Genomic DNA, 20493 nt, shown 5'->3' on the forward strand with positions numbered 1-20493 from the left:
GTTAACTGTTTGCTGATTCCATAACTACAGGTCTTGGGAGGCGAAGACAAATTATTCTCAAACACTGAACAGTCTTTGGGATCAGGAAGCATCGCTCAGCATTTGTTTTGCTTGAGGATACCTGCATTTTGCAGTATCTAAAATCCCTTGTAGTAATCAAATTGGGTAGAGAAAGTGGCTTGCTGAGCAATGCAATATTGAAATCCATGCAGCAGTTGTATCCTGTTACAGATTTCAATGAATAAAAAATAATATGCAAATATCCACTATCTACTCATCCTCTGATCAACAGAAAATTATATGGGCAAGAAATCTGTGAGCTCCATTGCCTGTGTTTTATCTATTGTGTCGGTTCTGACTCAGTGGTAACCCTTTAATTTGCAAGTACAGCTCATGCTAGGTAAATGGCGCTCTTGCAGAGGTATATTCAGCAGGTTCTGACCAGTTTTGGAGAACCGGTAGTGGAAATTTTGAGTAGTTCAGAAAACCGGCAAATACCACCTCTGACTGGAGATTTTACAGTGTCCTTCCCCTGCCACGTCCACCAAGCCATGCCCACAGAACCGGTAGTAAAAAAATTTGAATCCCACCACCGCATCTGTTGTCTTCTTTTTAAAAATTATACTGCATTGTTTTAATCATTAATAAGATGTTCTCTCAACCCATCTTTACCAGAAGAAAACTTTACCCCCCATTTTCAAGGGATAACATTCTCTTGAGAACAGGAGTCAAATATTAATTTCTTTCCCAATAATTTCCAAAGAAGCCCAGCTATCTGCATTACTGGGCATGCAATAAAACTTCTGTTTCCACTATAACCAAATACTTCCCGCGATTTCAATGTGTTACAGATAATGACTGCTTAATTATAACAATAGTGGTAATCATTCTATCTCCTTTTCATTCATTAAAAAATACAAAACAGAATATGTGCACCCAAGAGTACAACGGAAAATCAGGATAATTACACCCCACTCCACCCCATTACACCCCACTCCACCTTGTTATAATATGGGATGTGCAGATTGAAGAGAGTAAACCTTGGAATCTGAACTTGCTATGGTATTAAAAAAGTAATCATTAACTTAGCAATTTGGCTAAAGAACCTAGTTTAAAATGGAATTTAATATGGGCACATATACCTATATCTATCTATCTATCTATCTATCTATCTATCTATCTATCTATCTATCTATCTATATCTATCTATCTATCTATCTATCTATCTATCTATCTATCTATCTTCTCTCTGTCTCTCCATCCATCCATCCGTCTATCTGAAAGCCAACTTAAAATAATGGTTAAAGGTGCTGGGTTAAAGATCAGATACTGAATTAGAGACCAGTCCTATTCTAGGCACAAAGAAGGAGGCAAGTCACTTCTGAAAATCTTGCCAAAACAAACTCTGCAGGGACGCATGCAGGCAATCACCAAGAGTCAACATTCACTCAAAGATATAAAAAAATTACATACAAGCATATTTTAAATATTTTTAATTATTATTCTACAATTATTTTATTATTAATAAATAATAATACATGCTATACAGTTTAACATATTGACTTCTACCAATGCAATAATAATCATCCTCGGATCCTTCCAAAAACCCAAACAGTGAGCAAAGCCCCTTTTTATACATTATCCTCAAAACAACATTCTCCCTCTCTTGCATATTCCCAATCAGTAGGGGCAACATCTGCCAAACCTATTGCTGCAGAAGGAATGGGGCACATCTGGCTACAGGAATCTTTCTCCATTATCCCCAGCCTCTTCTAGTGCCCTTCCTTATTCACCTCATTTAGTTGTAACTCATGCTGAGGAACTATTATTTTTTAGCAACAAATATAAAGAGTGACAGCATTCATGCAAGACCCATTGACTACGATCCATAAACAAAAATAGCCTAATTAGTGGCTTTTCACATTTTCTTCTTTAAGAAGATCTGTTTCTCTTTCACAAGGGCCTAGCGGGACATTCTTCACTTTCCCCATGTGAAAAACAAAAGGTGTTAGGTCAAAATGACCAACAAATAGCTGTGAACAAAAGTGCTTTCATGACCTGCTATAAATACATCACAAGTGCAGACAGTATTTACAAGGTTAATTTTCCTCCAAAAGAACAGCCTGAAAACAGGATGGCTGAAAGAGAGTTGAATGGCTAAGGAGCTGCAAATAATAAAAGCAAAAGACTTTGGGGACAGAGAGAAGTCACGGTTATCCCTTCTCTGAGTAGGACTGAGAAGAGTATCTTACTCCTGATTTCCTTCTTCACACATAAGGGTGAGAGTCTGTAGACCTTCCTTCCATTAAGGCATGGATCAATCTACTTCCCTCTTGTAAGAAAAGACAGTACAATGCCCCAGGGATCTCTTCTCGAGTGTTTACAAGGAATAACTTGGGCTAAACAGATTTTTGTAGTGTGTGCATGTGCTGTATGTACTTGTAGATATGCGTTCAAAAGTAGTCTCTCTGCAACAGAATAGTTTGCTTGTGTGCATACATGCCAAGGAATGGATTGATTTATGTTAGGATACCTTATCTGACAGATTTAATTTCAATTAATGTTCAGTAAGTAATGTTACAGTTTTGGCTTGGTTCTATCTTTTTTGGCATGGTGGTCTCTGGCCCATGCATATAAATGCATGCAGATATACTGTACATATACAAGTGAAGTTTATGCAGCCATTTTATTGTGAGGATGGAATCTCTAAACTGGGTTCATCAGGAATGGGCAACTCCAGATGGCAACATGTGATGGTGGGGAACCTGGGTAGTGTACAGTATTTCTGTAAGTGGATATAGCCTTTTTTCTGTCTAAAGTTTTAGGGAAATTTACCTTAAATTCAAGGTTATTTCTCTTGCAGGTATTATAGGTAAGTATTTCTGAGTTTCACTAATTATCCTTAGTCAGAGCTTGGAAGGTGTTTCAGATAATTGTTAAAAATTAACAGCAATGAAAAAAGCTGACTCAATTCATTAAAACTCTTCCTTACCATAAATGAGAAATTATAGTTACCTTATCCACTTTTATTGTCATGATTATTATTTTATGTCTTTATAATCCCTCCACACATTTAGTTTCTCATGGAAAAGAATGGGAATTTAACTGAAATGCTCTTACCCATAACACTTTGGCAATTTCTGAAAGTTTTGCCATTTTCAGAATGGCAGAGATCTTCTGATAATAAAATACTACTTCCTCATTAGATAGCAGCAAACCTGGAGCATGATGCAAGAGAAATTAACTAGAGGTATCCATTGGAAATGGGAACAAATGGGGGCGTGCATAAGCGCAGGGGGCGTGCATAAGCGCACCATCGTGCCTACCGTCCCTGTCCTATTGTTTCTCTTATTCTTTTATTTTTCTTATATGTACCCATTTCATGTATTCACAACTATGTATACGCTTATACTTATTATCTTGTAAACAATTGGCAAATCAAATAAATAAATAAATAAATAAAATGAAGGGATCCTTTATCATATGGACATGTAAAAAAGCTTTTAAAATGAATTCAAATACATATTTTGATACAACGGATTTAACAGGTGAATGTTCAGTTGACATTGGAACTTTTTGCCCACTCATCCCCACAAAAGAAAAAGAAAAAAGAAAACTATTTTAAAATCTTGATTCCATCCATTTTGCATTGTTAATATACCCATTCCCTTTCAAATAAGCAGGACAATAAATCCCAGAGTTTGTAATCAACATGAAAAAAGGTATGGCTAGAAATGCTCAGAACCCAGTATTCCTGTAGGAGGCATCCTGATTCTATAGCCGAAACTGATCTAGTTGATAAACCAAAACACCAAAATAAGAATCTGTTCCTTCAAAAGAACACAAACCCATTCATATTTCTCTGACATCCCACCCTTTGCTAACTTCAGCTTTTATTGGGATATCACTTCAAATTATTTTTCTTTTCATACCAAGAAATGTGATGGTGTCCAATAAACTGGAGATGAGCAACTCCTCTCCAGTTTATTGGACACCATCACATTTCTTGGTATGAAAAGAAAAATAATGTACATTAATAATCCAAATACCAATGGCATTACAATCATAGCCCATTACAACTTTCTGCAGTAGGTTCCTGATGGAGTTAAAAAAATACGACAAAACTGTTGTCATGTAGTAGTTGGCAGCACTCAAAACACAAAACTGAACCCAGAGTTTTCATAAATAATGGAAAGACGTTGTAAAAGCAGATGTTCTGTAGGCAAAACCTAGCATGATCTACTTTGTTCAATGTAAGTCCAGCTATGAAGATAGATGGCGGAGGAAAACCCTTATTTTAAAGGATGTGTGCCAAGATGGCTGGATTTAGTATTTATTACCCAGAGTATGAACTGAAAAAGACAAGAGTTATCCTGTTTGCATATGGGATCCACAGGAGGTAATAGGAGCAGACATAAACAATTGGTTAAGAGTTCCCTTGATGCAAACAAAATTAGAGGTGGATCTTAAGAGAGAATGGAATGAATTTCAGGAATGCAATGATTCACACACACACGCACACCACTTTTAAAATGAGAATTTCATACAAAAAAGGGTTCCTCCTCAATCCTACTGTATATTCTGAAACTAGGATAGTAAGTACAGTACAGATTTGGGAAAGAGTGGACAAATTACAATTTTACCGCTGAACAAGGGCTGAGTTTCACATAACACTAAATAAGAAGTCCTGGGCTGGGTGACCTATACCTGGGAAGGTTTGAGTACAGCTCTCTGAGATTTCCATATTATTGGGAGAAGTTATGAATATATGACTGCAGGGGGAAACAGTATTCCTCCCTGTATTTAAATTAACCATATTTAATTTTAATCACATGTTAACGGAAACAAAAGTTCATTTTAAGTCCTTACATCTGGCATGCCATTCAACAGCAAAGCGTAGCCATTAGCCTGGAAATAATTATGTCCAATACTAATTGTATATATTTTTTTCTTTTTAACATAATTTATATAGATAATTAATTGTCCCTTTCACATTCAAAACTGAAAATGAAAACCAGGATCAATATAAAATTTTTTCATTTTATGCATCTTCTACCTCCTTTCCTTTCAGGTTCCAGGTTGTATTTTCTTTGCAAAAAAAAAAAGTTTTTTGGCTTACAAAAATGAATGGACACGCCATCCCTCCCCCACCCCCACCCTAGTCATCTGGCTACCTATTGGGCAGGCCAGCTTTACAATCCATCATAGCATCCAGAAGAGCTTTAAACCATGTTCAAAAGTCAGCCACACAACAGCTGATAGATGCAAGTGGAGTGGTGGAAAGAAAGACATTATCTCTTGTTTCATCATGTACACAAAAACACAGACGGGGCACTTCTGATTGGCTGCTCAACAGGCTGATTCCAGTGTCCGAGCTGGAAATAAACTTAAGACCAATTTGTATTGGGTGGGGACTGGGGGGAGGAGCCAGTTTGAAAGAAACTGGCTGTTTTACTTTCCAAAGCAGAATGGCCATGGATGATACTTCCCAGAAACCAGAATTAGGACAAGGCCCACCCCACTCTGAACAGGCCGAGGGATGATTACTAGGTTAAGCATATCAAGATGTGCTGCCTGCAATACTTTAATACCAAATTAATTACAGACAACCTGAGGCATAAATTGAGGATGAGATAAAGGCATGTCATGAGGACACGGGCAGAAACAAGAGATTGTTGAGACATGCTCATGCTAACATTGGTGCAAGTGACAAAAGGCCCTAGGGCAACATCTTTTCAATTCTAGCTTGGAAACTGAATTTGCCTTTGGTATTATTTAAGACTTCAAAGTCATTCCAAAATCGTATCTGCTGGCCTTTCTTGTTCTAATGAGATCCAGGTGTCTTCATTGGTCTTTTTATAGTTCTCAGCCAACATGCCCGATTCCACTTCTATTTGGAAATTACAATAATTGTAGCCCAATCTATCTGGAAGGGAAGTATGCTCAGTGAAATCAGTGATGTATCCACTGAGCAATTAAAATAAATGTATGAGATGGTGCCATCTGGTGGGAAATACCAAGAACTGAATTGACAACATTTTAAAAAAGAGGCTTTATCCCTTTACATATTAGAAAATTGGAGAAAAACGGTGACAAATCACCTTGAAACTTCACTGCAACGTGCATAAAGGAGAACAAAATAAAGTCCAAATAAGCAGGGTAGTAAGGCTCCCCATTCTTCTGGAAAGACTCATCATGGGGGAAATAAAGTCTTCAGGATAACCTCCCCCCGCCCCACCCCTGCAAGGTAAGGATTTTCCATCACATGTGTATCCCTCACCTCAGAGGGATTGTGAAGCCTTTCTTATGGCCCTCTTGACAGGTGAAAGCAAAATTCTAATTGCGTCATCAATCACTGTCATAACACTGTGGCACATCCATTCGGGAGACTAAAGGCACGTTGGCAATGCTGAGAGCACATCTGCCCGTTGCACAGAAAAATGTGCAGCTGCTGTGATAAATGCTTGGGCAGTTCTGCAACAACATTTGGGAGGCACACCACTCTGCACTGAGCTACAGCCTTCTATGGCAGGGTGATGTTATCCTGCAGGATCAGCAAAATGGCACTGACAGAAATTTAGTGGAGGGCAAGAAGCTTCAAGGTACAATTGCTGATTTCCTGTTTGGCAATCCCTGAAAATATTCTCTCTGTTAATGATACTAGGAGGGAGGTTCCTGCTGGAGGGGCAGTCCCCTTTGTTATGTTCACAGGATAAAGGAACTCTGGGTCACAATAGGAAAGTTAGCTCTCGCTAACTGCATTTCTTGAGAAGCAGAAGACTCCTCATCTACATGGGGAATGTGAGCCCAGGAGAATATGTCCTTGTGGCTGGCTTGCTGCCTTTCCTGGGTCTTAAAATTAAAGGAGGAGCTCAAATCTTCAATTCACATTGCAAATGAAAGAAGAAATAAAGAAACAGATTTTAAGCCATTAGTGCAGTAGAGAAATGAGGGATTGCCCAAATCTGTATAAGAAGCACTGGGTGTTTTTTCCATGAGAAAGGAGCATGGCTCACGGTTGCAGGAAACCATTAGGGCTGGTGTGTCATGTGATTCCATTTGCTCTCAAAGAAGGTGGGTAATACAGCATGTCAGTAATCCTGAGTGTTCCCATTTAACGGTGGACAATCTGTGACAGAGCACAAACATAAACATGGGTGGAATTCAGTACTTATTTGCATTGAGTGTATTTGAACATCTCTACTTATTCAGCAATGAATGAATAAGTAATGTTGAGCATCAATCAATCAATCAATCTTGCTTCCACCCTGAAGCCTGCCAGATACGTTGTGCCCATTACTACTTTGATATGCACACGCTTCCTATGTGTAAATATTTGTACATATAGATTCATTAACATGGAGAAATATATATGTAATATTTATGTGCTTAATTCTATGGATATGTATATCACATGTACATACAAATGCACCACAAGCACCTCAATCAAGGTCACCCTTTGTGGACTGTATTCCACCCTGCAGAGATTTTGCAAATAGTTTGTATAGTTATGTAAAACTCCTAACCTCTCCTGCAGCAAAATGTGGTGTTATGCATTACTTGGACCCAATGCCCAATACCAAAGATCTCATAGGGATTACCGTATACAAGTGTTGTTCCAGCTTGTTACTCAGATCAGCAAAAGAAATACTAATAACCAATCTGTGCATCTTGAAAGGATATCTACAACTAATTAAGAGGGAATGCAGAGACCTCCATAAAAACATGTAAACACAAACTTGGGAAGCAGGCTCAGACCTGGTTGTATATCCCCTTGGGCTCCAAATCTTGGTCAAGGGCGTGTTCTTTCTTAGTTCCCTGCTCTCCACCTCTCTTTCTAGTTCATGTTCCACTTTTGGTTCCTTAATATTTGCCCATTTATAAGGACAAATGGTGTAACATAGTAAATATGACTGGTATAATTGGAATGTTTTGCATCCCCCTTCCAGATCACGACTGGTTTTGGGGCAAGAACCTATCACCATAATTGTTTGGTGGAACCTGCTGGGCATGATCAAAATTTTTGTCTTGCAATAGCACATCTGCATCCTCTTCCTCCTCCCCAAACTCAGGCACATCCTCTTGCATTTCCTCCAGATAGATCTTACCCTCTACATTCTATAAGCACCGGGGAAGAGAAAGATGTTGAATTATGCACCATGCTTCCGTACAATGTGCACAAGGTTTCTTCCTTTCTGCAGTCATCAGCAGTGATGTCAAAGTAGTGTGGTTCATGACTGAAGCTCATGTGTGCTCATCTTCAACCTTTGCTACCCTGCCAAACATATATCACATGTTAACATTGCACTTTACTTTCTGGGACTTCCTAACAGTTTCTGGTTGAATCCAAGTGCCTACGTTCGCACGTTATTATAGGCAAACCATTGTAGTAGTAGCATAATAGCCCAGCTATGTATAGAAGCTCCTCTGACTTCCCATCGTTCGTGGAAGCCCTGGAATTTTACCAGGCCTCTTATTAAATTTGCTTACCTGATTGCTAATTGCTTTGCTTTTGGGCGGGGAGGATGAGGCAAGGATTGTACCATATGGCTATTCCTCCTGCTTTTTCCAAGGAAGGCTTCCATTAAAAATGTAAGAAAAGCTTCAGAAATCTCACCTTGGGGAAGATCTTTCTTGGAATAAGTAATTGATGATCATAAAACAGATGATGTCCACTATACCTTCTGAAAGTACCCATGTAATAGGAGTAACAAGGAAGTTTTAGAAAAAAGTAGACCTGATATTGACATTTGGCAAACAGACACCAATCTTAAGCCCTCACCTGCATAATCTCCAATATTGTTGTGTGATGGTGTCCGTGCTCTCAGAGTTGTTCTGCAATTTTCTCTAAGACTTCTAAAGTCCAGTGGTAGAACTTCAGCTCCCTCTGTATCCTTTTCCTTCAGATTTCCAGAAGAACAATTATTCCATTCCTTTTCCATGTCCTTCCCTGTTGGCATTTTGTTGGGTGCTTTCCTTGCTTGGTCATGTTTAGAAAGATTATCTTTAACAAACACACAAAAAGGGTAGGCATGTGAGTGATCAAGATAGTGAGGGATCAATGAATCTATTTCTTACTTGTGTCTAACATCCAAAAATAGTTGGTGGGCAGCCCTGGAAAACACATGCACCTGAATGGACTTTTTCGGCTTAGGAGTGACAATAGCAATCACCACAAACCAAATGATGGCGAAGTCATCAGATTGGAGAAAGTAAAATTGTGCTGCCCTATCACCTCCAAGGATGACATGGGCAACTATGGTGTGTTGTACAAACATCTATGGGAACTAATCAGAGCTGCATAAGATTGATCCCAGAAACACTGACCATTCAAGAGTAATAGTTGTAGCGCTCTTATGACAGTTTACGAAAGTAATAAAACCAAGAAACCTCTGGGCCATACAAAACTTGTCATCAACAGAACAGTGATAAATTTGTAATGCACCCATAGGGACCTAGTTAGCAAGAGACACCAATGTAAATCAACCCTCTGTATAACATATGTCTACCTGCCAAATAATGACATTAGGATTCTTTTCAAGAATATGAAACCCATAATTCAAAGACTTGGTTAGCATGATGCAAAATACCAGTCAGGAATTGCTGAGACAAATGCCTTCACAAAAACCAATGTCCAGTTTCTTCAGTAACCAAATCCAACATGGCTGCAGAGGGCCATGATCTTCAACCAAATGGAGGGGATAAAGCCTAAAGCAACAAATGGAAGATAGACAGATCTCAACCTACAAGCACCTCAATCAATTAAGGGTCAAAGTGGTTCATAAAGTTATGGCAAAAGTCCTGGCTGAAAAAGAAGAAAGACTACTTTAGACCAGAAGAGTTAAGGACTTTAGGTTTCCTTCATTACCATAGCATGTAAGAAAAAGCCAAACAACCACTAATTCTGCCTGTTCCTCAACCACTAATTTTGCCTGTTCCTCAACCACCTGCCATACCATGTAACTGGAAGGAAACCAGCTCTCTTTGATCTCTGTATCAAAATACAATGGAAGATTCAACATCTTAAGCATGGTACTTTGCAACTATTAGATCCTATTAACCTAAATAGAACTTTACAGATATGTATGTACAGAGAACAGTTTCTCTAACAGTTTTGCATAGAGCACAATTCTAGCTTTTCAAAAATAGTGCACTGTTTTCTTTATTTTATTTTATTTATTTTGTCAATCGCTTACAAGATAACAGGTATAAGTATAAACACAGTTATGAATACATGAAATGGATACATATAAGAAAAATAAAAAGAAACAACAGGACAGGGATGGTAGACATGTTGGTATGCTTATGCACACCTCCTACAGACCTCTTAGGAAAGGGGTAAGGTCAATAGTAGACAGTCTAAGGTTAAAGTTTTTGGGTTTTGGGGAAGAAACCACAGAGTCAGGTAGAGTATTCTAGACATTGACCACTCGGTTGCTGAAGTCGTATTTCCTGCAATCAAGTTTGGTGTGGTTAACCTTGAGTTTGTATCTATTGTTTGCTCTTGTGTTGTTATGATCGAAGCTGAAGTATTCATTGATAGGTAGGACATTGCAGTGTATGATTTTATATATTATACTTAGATTGGACCGAAGGCAGCGTAGTTCTAGGTTTTCTAAGTCTAGAATTTTGAGTCTGGTGGCATAAGGTATTCTGCAACGAGTAGAGGAGTGTAGAACTCTTCTTGTGAAATATTTCTGGACTTTCTCAACTGTGTTAATATCAGATACGTAATGCAGGTTCCAGACTGATGAGCTGTATTCAAGTATTGGTCTAGGAAATGTTTTGTATGCTCTAGTTAATAGTGTGATATTACCAGAGAAAAAGCTATGTAGGATTAGGTTAACAACTCTTAATGCCTTTTTGTCTATGTAGTTACAGTGGGCTCTAGCACTTAGCTCATTAGAGATGAGTACTCCAAGGTCCTTGACAGAGTTTGGATCATCAACAAGGTCTTGACTATTCAGCTTGTATTTTATTTTCTGATTTTTTTTTTGCCAGTACGTAAGACAGAGCATTTATTTGTTGAGATTTGAAGTTGCCATTTGTTTGACCATTCTGATACATAGTCAAGGTCTTTTTGAAGGGTAGCAGTATTGCCTGTGGTGTTGAATAGCTTTACATCATCAGCGAAGAGAGCGCAGTTGCTCTTAATATGATCACAGAAGTCATTTATGTAGAGTATGAAGAGAGTTGGTCCTAGAACACTGCCTTGGGGACACCACTGTTGACAGGTACAGAATTTGATAGGACGCTCCCAATTCTGACAATTTGTTGTCTGTTTGACAGGAATGCTTCTGTCCAGAGATACCATAAGATTTTAGTTTTAGAAGTAGTTTGTTGTATACCATTGAATCAAAGGCTTTACAGAAGTCTATGTAGATTGCGTGTATTGCTTTGCCCTGATCAAGTTGTGTAGTCCACATGTTTTTGCAGATTACAGATTACAAGATAGAGTTGCAGATTACAGGATAGTTTTTTCCTGAAACCAAATTGTTTATTGGAGAGTAGGTTGTTTGTCTCTAAGTGGAGGGTAATAGATTGGTTAATAATTGATTCCATGACTTTACAGATGATGCAGCATAAAGAGATTGGTCTTTAATTTTCAACTAGGCTGGGGTCTCCCTTTTTGAAGATGGGGATGACCGTGACTAGTGACCATAGGTTTGGCAAGGAGCTGGTCCTGAAAGATTTTTCAAAGATTATGCTTAGAGGTTCGGCTATGGCAGTGGATAGCTTTTTTAAGAAGTAGGCACATATTCCGTCCAGTCCAATAGATAGAGATGGTTTTAGACTGCGTAGTGCTTTTTCAACATTGTCTTCTGTAAAATTGATATGTATTAGATCATTGTAGTTGTCTGTGATTCGACCAGGAAATACTGGGCATGATCCATTGCTGTTTACAAATACTGAACCAAAGAAGGTGTTAAAGAGGTTGACTTTAATGGTGTCATCGTTGCAGTCTTTACCATTAGGTCCTTTCAGGGGTGGGATGGATCTTGAGTCTTTTAGTTTCTTGTTTACAAAATTGTAGAAAGTGCGGGTGGAATTGGTGCGTAGAAGGTTTTCCTCTTGTTTAATGTTATCACAAAGCCAAGCTAAGGTCAGCTATTGTTTACAGGTGAAGGTGCCCAGCTTCTACATTTGCAATAGTGTCTCCTTTTAAGACTGGTTGCAAATATTTGCTGTATTAATAATTGTTTATTGAAAATGAAATCTTTCTAGAGGGGAAATGACAATGAAAAACAGAAGTAGAACTCATGGAAATACCATTCTGTGGGGAAATCGCTTTAAAACAGTAAATAGTGGTGAGGGAATAGCAATAAAAACAAGAAAAGCATTCAGAGAGGGCAGCCTGAGAGCTAGAGTCAATGGGAAGTGGCAATGCAGATGAAGACACAATCCTCAGGGAAAGGCCACTCAACAGGGAAACAGCAGTTGAGGGGCCAGCAATGAAAGTTCCACAAAGCACTCAATGGGGAAGTAACCGTCAATGGGAAGTGGTAAGGAAAAAGGAAGTATCAGTCACTTGGGAAGGAGCTTTTCAAGAGAATATAATCCTTTTGAGAGAACAGCAATGAAAACAAGGATAGCATTTACAAACCACTCTGTGGGGGATGTAACAGTAAATGGCAATGAAGGAGCAATATAGCCTTCACAGAAAAACAGCTTTTAAGCAGCCCTGAAGGAACCACCCCTGTGGATTAGCAGCAGTATTTAGACAAGGAAGGCAAGCTTTGTAGGAGCCCTCTTTGCTTGAGAGAGGGGGGAGGGAGGGAGGGAGGGAGGGAGGAAAGGGAGAGGGAGAAAGAGAGAGAGAACAAGTTAGCTTCAGGAATCATCAGGAAAGGCAAGAAAAAAGGAACAGGGGACCTGAAAAGCAGCCTATATGTAACAAATGAGGGGAGGTGATAGAAAATAGATGAGGGAAAAAGAACTAGGGGCTGAGAAACCTATTGAGATGTAAAGACTGAGGAGGATGGGGGGGGGAGTTGTTATTTTCAAGGGCTGGAGCCAGACAAAGCATTAGTAAATTTTGAAAGGAGGGTTTGGGGGAGGGGAGGATGCCATGATCACCTGTTTTTCAGCTGGATCACCTCAAAAAAAAAAAAAAGGCCATGGTTCTTCTAGAGTTGAGACTTAGACCAGTGCAGAGAATAGAAACTGATCTCCTGCTCCTCTGGACTGGACCCAGCTAATCATCCAGGTTATGAAACCCAACACAGGCAGGATTGCTCCAAGGACCCAGCAACAATGTTCTTCCGAGGTCTGAGGGAGCCACATATGAAGGCCCAGCAGCCTCCATAGACTGAAAGTGCAAGCCAAGCTTAATAAAGGGCCCTGACAGACCTCTGTCTACTTTGCGGTCATACTGGCTAGGATTAAACCTAGTCTGTTAAGGTAACCATGCCTCAACTGGTTCCAAAATTGGTTTCTCTTTGTATGACTTCAGTTATTTGTGGAAAGAGAAAATTAAGCTGAGATTTCTTTTACTGGCTGACTGCCCCCCCAAAAAACACCAGGGATTATATTCTGTGCCTATCTACCCAAAGGAGTCCTCCATTCCTTTGGGGCAGGTTCACAAAAGATTTCCCTTATCTGTCTATAAAAGATGCCCTTCTTCCAGAGTGAGGAGCACTGATGAGATTTGTAATCCAGTCAACAGAAGGTCAATGTGTTTCCTGTTTCATCTTCCCTTATTTCCAGTTTTATCCCTAAAGATAGCAATGGCCAAAATGTCATATTTACAGAAAAAAATGGAAGATTGAGAGGCAATAAATGACTTTCTATGCATGTATGTATTTACACAATTTATAAGGCCACTTGTTTCACCACAACAACTCTAGGCTAATAACAATTAAAAAAATTTAAAAAATTGAAACCTGTAACAGCGACCTTGCCTATTACAATTAGTACTTGGGTGCAATCTCAAAACAACTGGAACATATTTGAACACCATTGGCATTGACAAAATCACAACCAGTCAATTGCAAAAGGCAACTTTACTCGGAATAGCTTACATCCTGGGATACACCTTAACATAATCAAACATTCACATCTATGTAGCCCAGGTCCTTGGGAAGGAAGTGATAGGTGGGAAAAAAATGCCAAATCCTGTCTAAACATCTGGCTGATTGTGTGACAAGATATAATAATAATTTTGTCCTGTTGCTGGTATGAGAGTGATGTTTCTTGGTACGGTTATGGGAACACCCCACCAAGCACCTTCTCCAATTTCCACACTAATCAAATGCCTCACCTTGCAGTACTCATAACTATGTAAACATGGCTCAAGGCGTGATGAATAAACAAATAGGAGGGGAGAGGTGGCTGGAGAAGTAAGAGAAAGTGAAAATAATTGACAAAGTAAAAGAAAAGAGAACAAGTAATAGGCAAGGGTAGTAGATTGACTAGATTAAGCATAGAGGAAGAGGAAACCCTGGGTGGCCTTTGGTAATGAGAAGAAAATGACAGTACATGAACATGGAGCATTACATGGCTTTAATTGTTACCTGAAATTGTTCACACTGGTTTGCAAATGTATTGTCTCTCCACTGCAAACAGAAAATGGGGAGGTATAACAGCAAAGTTGCATCAGACAGCATAACTGACTAACTGAAGGATCTTCAAATTCATGTCTTTGCATCAGAAATGTAATTAGGGTGGCTACTTCTTTTTGTGCCATTAACCCATTTCTATTGAACAGCAATCTTTCTTTTCTCCTCTTCAGTTGCGTGGCCAGTTAATAAAAGAAAAGGCAGACTTTTTTCAATGGACATGTAGAGAAATGGAGGTCAAATAAAGAATCCTTGGGGTTTTTTTTAATCTAGAATTTTCTGCTTTTGTTTTTATTGTGCTATAAGTTTAATGGGAAATTAACGTGTGCTAGTAAAGGCAGCATTCAATATTTGCCTGAAACATAAATTGCTCCAATCTGCCTCAGTCTTTGTTGATGTTAGGAATAAACTAGCATTAAACTGCTAATTTGAATGTGTGTGTATATGACCCAAGGACCCACACAGTATCTATGTTGGAGAGATTTTACTTGGAACCCCATTGTTTATTATGCAATGGCAATCATGCCTAGAACTCAACATGCTATGATACATAGGATGTGTGGCCTGTGTGCTGATTTGGCAATAACAGCCCTTTCAAAACAAGGTTGGGAAGTGTGAGACAAAGCAGACGGCTGGACATAATGTGCTGCATTGAGAGACTGAAGATCTCAATACTTCATGGGGATGCAACAGATCTCAAATCTGCATTCAAGGGTTAGCAGAGAGGAGCTGAGGACACGGCTTAGGTAGTTAAATCACTTTTACTGCAAATACAAGAAGCTGTAATCATGAAGGAGGACAGCCACTGTAGAATTATGCCCGCTATTTATAACAGCCTTAGATTTACATATACATATTTTGCCTCTTACTTTCCTGGCTCAGCTACGGATGTGGAGGACATCACTATTACACTCTCATAATAGTCTGGTCTGGTCTCAAGTTCTGCTCCTGCTTGCCAGCTTCAAGCTTCACAGAGGTGATTCTCTGGGAGAGACAACTTCACGGGGTGGGGTTTCATTGCAAGCTTGGTTTCCCTGACTTGTTATTTGCCATCAGGCACTGGAAATAATCAGAAGACAGAAAGATTTGGGGCAAGTGTTCTTTTTACTTATGTGGGGGTTTTTTTCTTTGACAACCAAAATGTGAATATGATTAAAACAAAACAAAATATTAAAAGCCCAATAAAACAAAGCAACAAACATTCATACAAAGATAAAAACATGCAAAACCATTTGAATCACTTTATATAACTACAATTCAGATGCAATAATTACATCTATGTAAGCATTACTATGACTCATTTTTTTAAACATTAAACCTTGATCACATGGAATTGCACTGCTTAGTTATTCCTTTCTACCAAAAAAATTCATTTCAATAGCTGAAAGTGGACAGATTTCACTGAGCCAATCTTTAGCGTTTGGTATATAAGCGACTTTCCAGGAACACAGGGTAATCATTCTGCCAACTGTCTAAGCACAAGTTCAGAGCTAATCCTACATGGACCAAGTCCAGATTTTTGAACTATAATTAACAGCACATAAACATCTGTGAATCTGAACTTTCTCCCAGTCAATAAGAAACTACCACTACAGATAGTCCTCATTTAGGACAATCAGAACACAAACACAAGTCAGTCATTAAGTGAAGTGAAACTGTGACTGCTTATGATCTCCAGTTTTCTTTTGTTTCACAGACATGTGAAGGTTGTAAATATAAAGATTATTTTCTCATCATCACTAACTGAATGAGGCAGTCACTAAAAAGGAGTACCTATATACAGGATCAAATTATATATGCCTTCAAAAAGTACTGCATTTCCAACATAAAGACTACAACCAAACATTTCTGAACATCCACTGAGAAGTCAAGTAAGCCTCCATTTAAAAAAATATATATTTTATTTTTTGCTGAATTGGGGGAGGGGACACCCAACACCTTAATTTCTATCCAGTAACAAACCAACTCCACAATATTGGTGTTTTAGGATAGTGTTATCTCAATTAACATGAAAGCTGCTACAGCTGTGTACTAGTTGTAGTTTCCTGATTAGCATTAAAACCAATTTTGAACAAGCTAGAGCAGGGGTGTCAAACTTGTGGGCCACACCCATACCTAGTTTAGAGAGGGGGAGGAAACACTAAGCCCTGAGCTAGAACAGGGATATCAAACTCAAAGCCCGCTGGCCAGATTCAGCCCGTGGGGTGCTTAGATCCAGCCCATGAGGCCGGCCTGGAAATAGAAAAGGACTGGCCCGCATTGCCTCTGCTAGCGAAAATGGGCTTCAGGCACCCCCACCACATCCTATTTTGGCCAGCAGGGTGCTGCAGGAGGGCATCCATCCCATCTCCTCCTCTCCCCCAGCCGGCCTGCGGAGAACAATTACAATGCTGATCCAGCCCTCCAAGAAATCCAATTTGACACCCCTGAGCTAGAACATCATGGTAGCTTCACACCAAGTCCGAGGCTGAAATGCAGGAGAAGTACTTTCACTTTTAAGTGAGAGATAATCAGTCAAATTGATCGTGCAAAGATTCTCTACACTACAGCCTCACAATCAAGTTGCTTCTAGACTGGCATGTTATCCAAACACTGTTGAAGAAAAACTCTTGCTGGCTCCTATTACTTGGCAATCATATTTTTTTTTCACATTGCCCCCTATGTCTGTGCAATTACTTACAGGCTATATTTACCTTGCTGTGTTTTTAAAAAGATTGGCCTTCCAGTGCTCATTTTATCTTCTGGTTCCTCTATCCCACCCCAAAACAATACTGAACAGCTGCAACGTCTCTTCTGTTCTCCATTTCACAGCTGGAATGAGAAACCCTAGGTTCTTCCTCCTAATTACTTTCTGTTTGTAGTGGCAGGTGCAATGCCAAATGTGCTCAAAGAGGAAGGACTCAAGACTGCAGCCCACCATTTCAGGAATACTCTGCAGGAACATCTCCAGAAGAGCCTCAACACACTTCAGGTCTTCTGCAATTTCATTTGCACTGGTTCAAAATATACTTATGTTCTGACATGTGACCATAACAGATCTCTGAATTGAAAAACCTGTAGATGCAACCAAAATCTGGAGTGGCACAATTAATCTCATCCTTTAGTCTATTTCTACATTGCCATTTTTTGCTGAATTGATCCATTCTCTCTTCCTGAAGAAACTTTTATTCTAGAGATCAATCTCCCTTAAGACAAGCTTGTTTCTGGTGTGTCCATTAACATCCACAGTTTCCTTGGCAGAAATATTTGCCATTGCCTTCTTTTGGGATCCTATGACTTCCCAGTCTGGCCTATAGCCCTGATATTTCTTCCATCTAAGACCCTCCTTAGCTGTTTTTCAAGATCAGTTAAAATTTACTAATGACTTTCTATCGTTGCCCTGTCTTCTCTTCCTTGGTAATTAAACCACTGGTAAGCTACAGTGGAGAATTTCTCAAGCCTTTGCATTTTCAATTATCTAAGCCGAGATATGAGCCTATAATTGAAGCAGTAGCTTCAAAAATGATTAAGAGGCTTCTAATAAACCATTAGCAGAATCAGGTTGGTTAGTGATTAAGGCATCAGGCTAGAAACTAGAAGACTGTGAGTTCTAATCCCACCTTAGACCCAAAGGCACCTGGGTGACCTTAAGTCAGTCACTTTCTCTGAGAGTGGCCATCAAAAATCAAACACCGATTCAAAAGCATGAAAAATAAAATAATAACATAAACTATAACACTGAAAGAACTATATTATTCTGAGTCAGCCTAGAAGCCGGAGAGAATTGTCCCACCATGGCCATCACCCAAAATAAATGTAGTCCAATTAAATAATAGGTTGCACAAAATGGTAAAAATATAACTATGATGATCGCCAGCCCAAACAAGCAGCTGACGCTGGATCAGAGAGGTTTTCTTTTTATCTGCACAGAGGGGAGTCTGAGCTGGGTTTGGAAAATATGGAGAGAAGCCAATTCTGGGAAGCCGGAAGAGGAGTCCCTTTGTGCAGCAAGTCTCACTTCCTCGGTCTTTGATGAATGGGGGTATTCTGTGCTAGAAGATTCTGGACTAGGCCCGAAAGAGCAAAGACCTGAGGTTTCACCCTCTTCCAGAAATACACAAAGGCTGCTCAGCATTGATGGTTTCACCATCCATCTTAGCCATTTGCAGTTGCTAATCAACCCCGTTCTCCTGCCTCATACCCAGGGTGAATGGGCCCACTGTTGTGAATCACAATTGTCACTTTAGAGGGACTTGATAGCGGATGCTGCGTTTTATCCTGAAGATGTGCTTGTAGAAACAAACCAGATGTATCCCTAGGAGCAAACTCAGCATAAGTTTGTGGCAATTCACTGTTTCTTTATATTTTATATCTCCAAGTCTGGCAAAGAGGAACAGGAAAAGAGTGTGCTTGGTTCTAACATTTCAACCTCTTGCTTACAGGAAAACTTGGGTTTTGTATTCAGTCTGGTTTAAAAAAAAAATTTTTTTCCTTGAGCAATGTTATATTACATCACTTTCATTTGCATATGGGAATATTCCAAGCTAAATTCTCTTGTGACTTTTCATTTTTCAACAATGCAATGCATCATCTAAGATTAGACCCTTCATCAGCCTTCTGTTTAATTATTTTCCTGTGAGAATTCAGGAAAAAAATAAATTGGTTTTTAATGAGAACAATGAACTATTTTCATTTGATGTTTGGAATTCTAAAAGACAAGAATTTTGTTAACCGTTACTCATGAGCACATTTCTTTCTAGTTCTTCAGAAAGTCAACATGCAGGAACAGGAAAAGGTTTCTGCATAAAAGATAGTTACAGCACACAGATTCTTTTAAAACAGCCACCAGGAAATGAAAATATAGCCACCCAAATCTTATCAAATGCCAGGGTTATCCATAGGGTCTAAAGAAAATAATCAAGGTAGTTGTGACAAGGAGATTGGAGTGCTGCCTGTTTTGTTTTGTTTTTATACATGTGAGGCAGAATTTCAATCACCCTTGATTTTTTTGATCACATACCACAGCTATCCCTGAAGACAACCCCTCAGATAACCAGATACAGAGCCACATAGGGCCATAAAAATTATAATTAGCATCAAAATTATAATCAGCATACCCAGAAGTTGACTGGCAACCAGTGCATTTCCCAAACAGTGACATCATCCAATAATATATAGTATTTAACTGCCTGGCCCATTCATTCGGTACCAGCTGTAGCTTCCAAATGCTCTTCCACAAACAGCCATACTTATAGCTCAGCCCAATGGGAGGTGACTAGGAAATACTGTCAGTAGTGATTGTGAACAGAGCCTTCCATTTCAGGAATAGATGCAATTGGTATACACACTACAGCAAAAGCAAAAGCTCTCCTAGCCAGAGTTGTCGGAGTTGTAAATCTAAAGCAGGAGTCTTCAAACTTGACAGTTTTAAGGCTTGTGGACTTCAACTCCCAGAATTCCTCCTCCAGTTATGTTAGCTCAGGAATTCTGGGAGTTGAAGTCCACAAGTTTGCCAAGTTTGAAGACCCTTGCCAAGTTTGAAGACCCTTGCCAAGTTTGAAGACCCTTGATCTAAAAGAACCCTCAAATTGCAGCTATTTCTGAATGAGGAAGCACAACCCCAGAATCAAAGATGAACTTTACTTGGAATCCATAAATCTAAAACTACTGTTTTTGGAAGGATTCATTCACAGTCTACTCTTCCCTATTCAAACCTGGTAAGAGTCCAGGCTCTAGGTCAGGAGTGTCAAACTCAATTTCATTGAGGGCCAGATCAGGACTGTGTTTGACCTTGCGGGGCCACGGTGGGCAAGGCCAGGGTGGGCATGGCCTGCTTGACGTCACTCATGTCAGGGGCGCCTGTGGTGGCCTGAGTGCTCTGCCAGCGAAAACGGGCTCCCGAGCTCTGTTTTTGGCCACGACGGCCTCCTGGAGTTCCATTTTCACTGGCAGAAGC

General features: G+C 39.5%; 1 protein-coding gene across 1 annotated transcript in view; it reads right to left on the bottom strand.

Moving 5' to 3' along the window:
- The window catches only part of FABP6 (fatty acid binding protein 6), a 35643-nt gene that overhangs the window by 6704 nt on the left and 8446 nt on the right, over positions 1–20493 (bottom strand). The gene's annotated exons all lie outside the window — the stretch shown is intronic.

This window comes from Notechis scutatus, chromosome 2 (assembly GCF_049901735.1).
Source record: "Notechis scutatus isolate UNSWTSFEM ecotype Mainland chromosome 2, rNotScu1.2, whole genome shotgun sequence".
In the NCBI taxonomy this organism is placed as follows: domain Eukaryota; kingdom Metazoa; phylum Chordata; class Lepidosauria; order Squamata; family Elapidae; genus Notechis; species Notechis scutatus.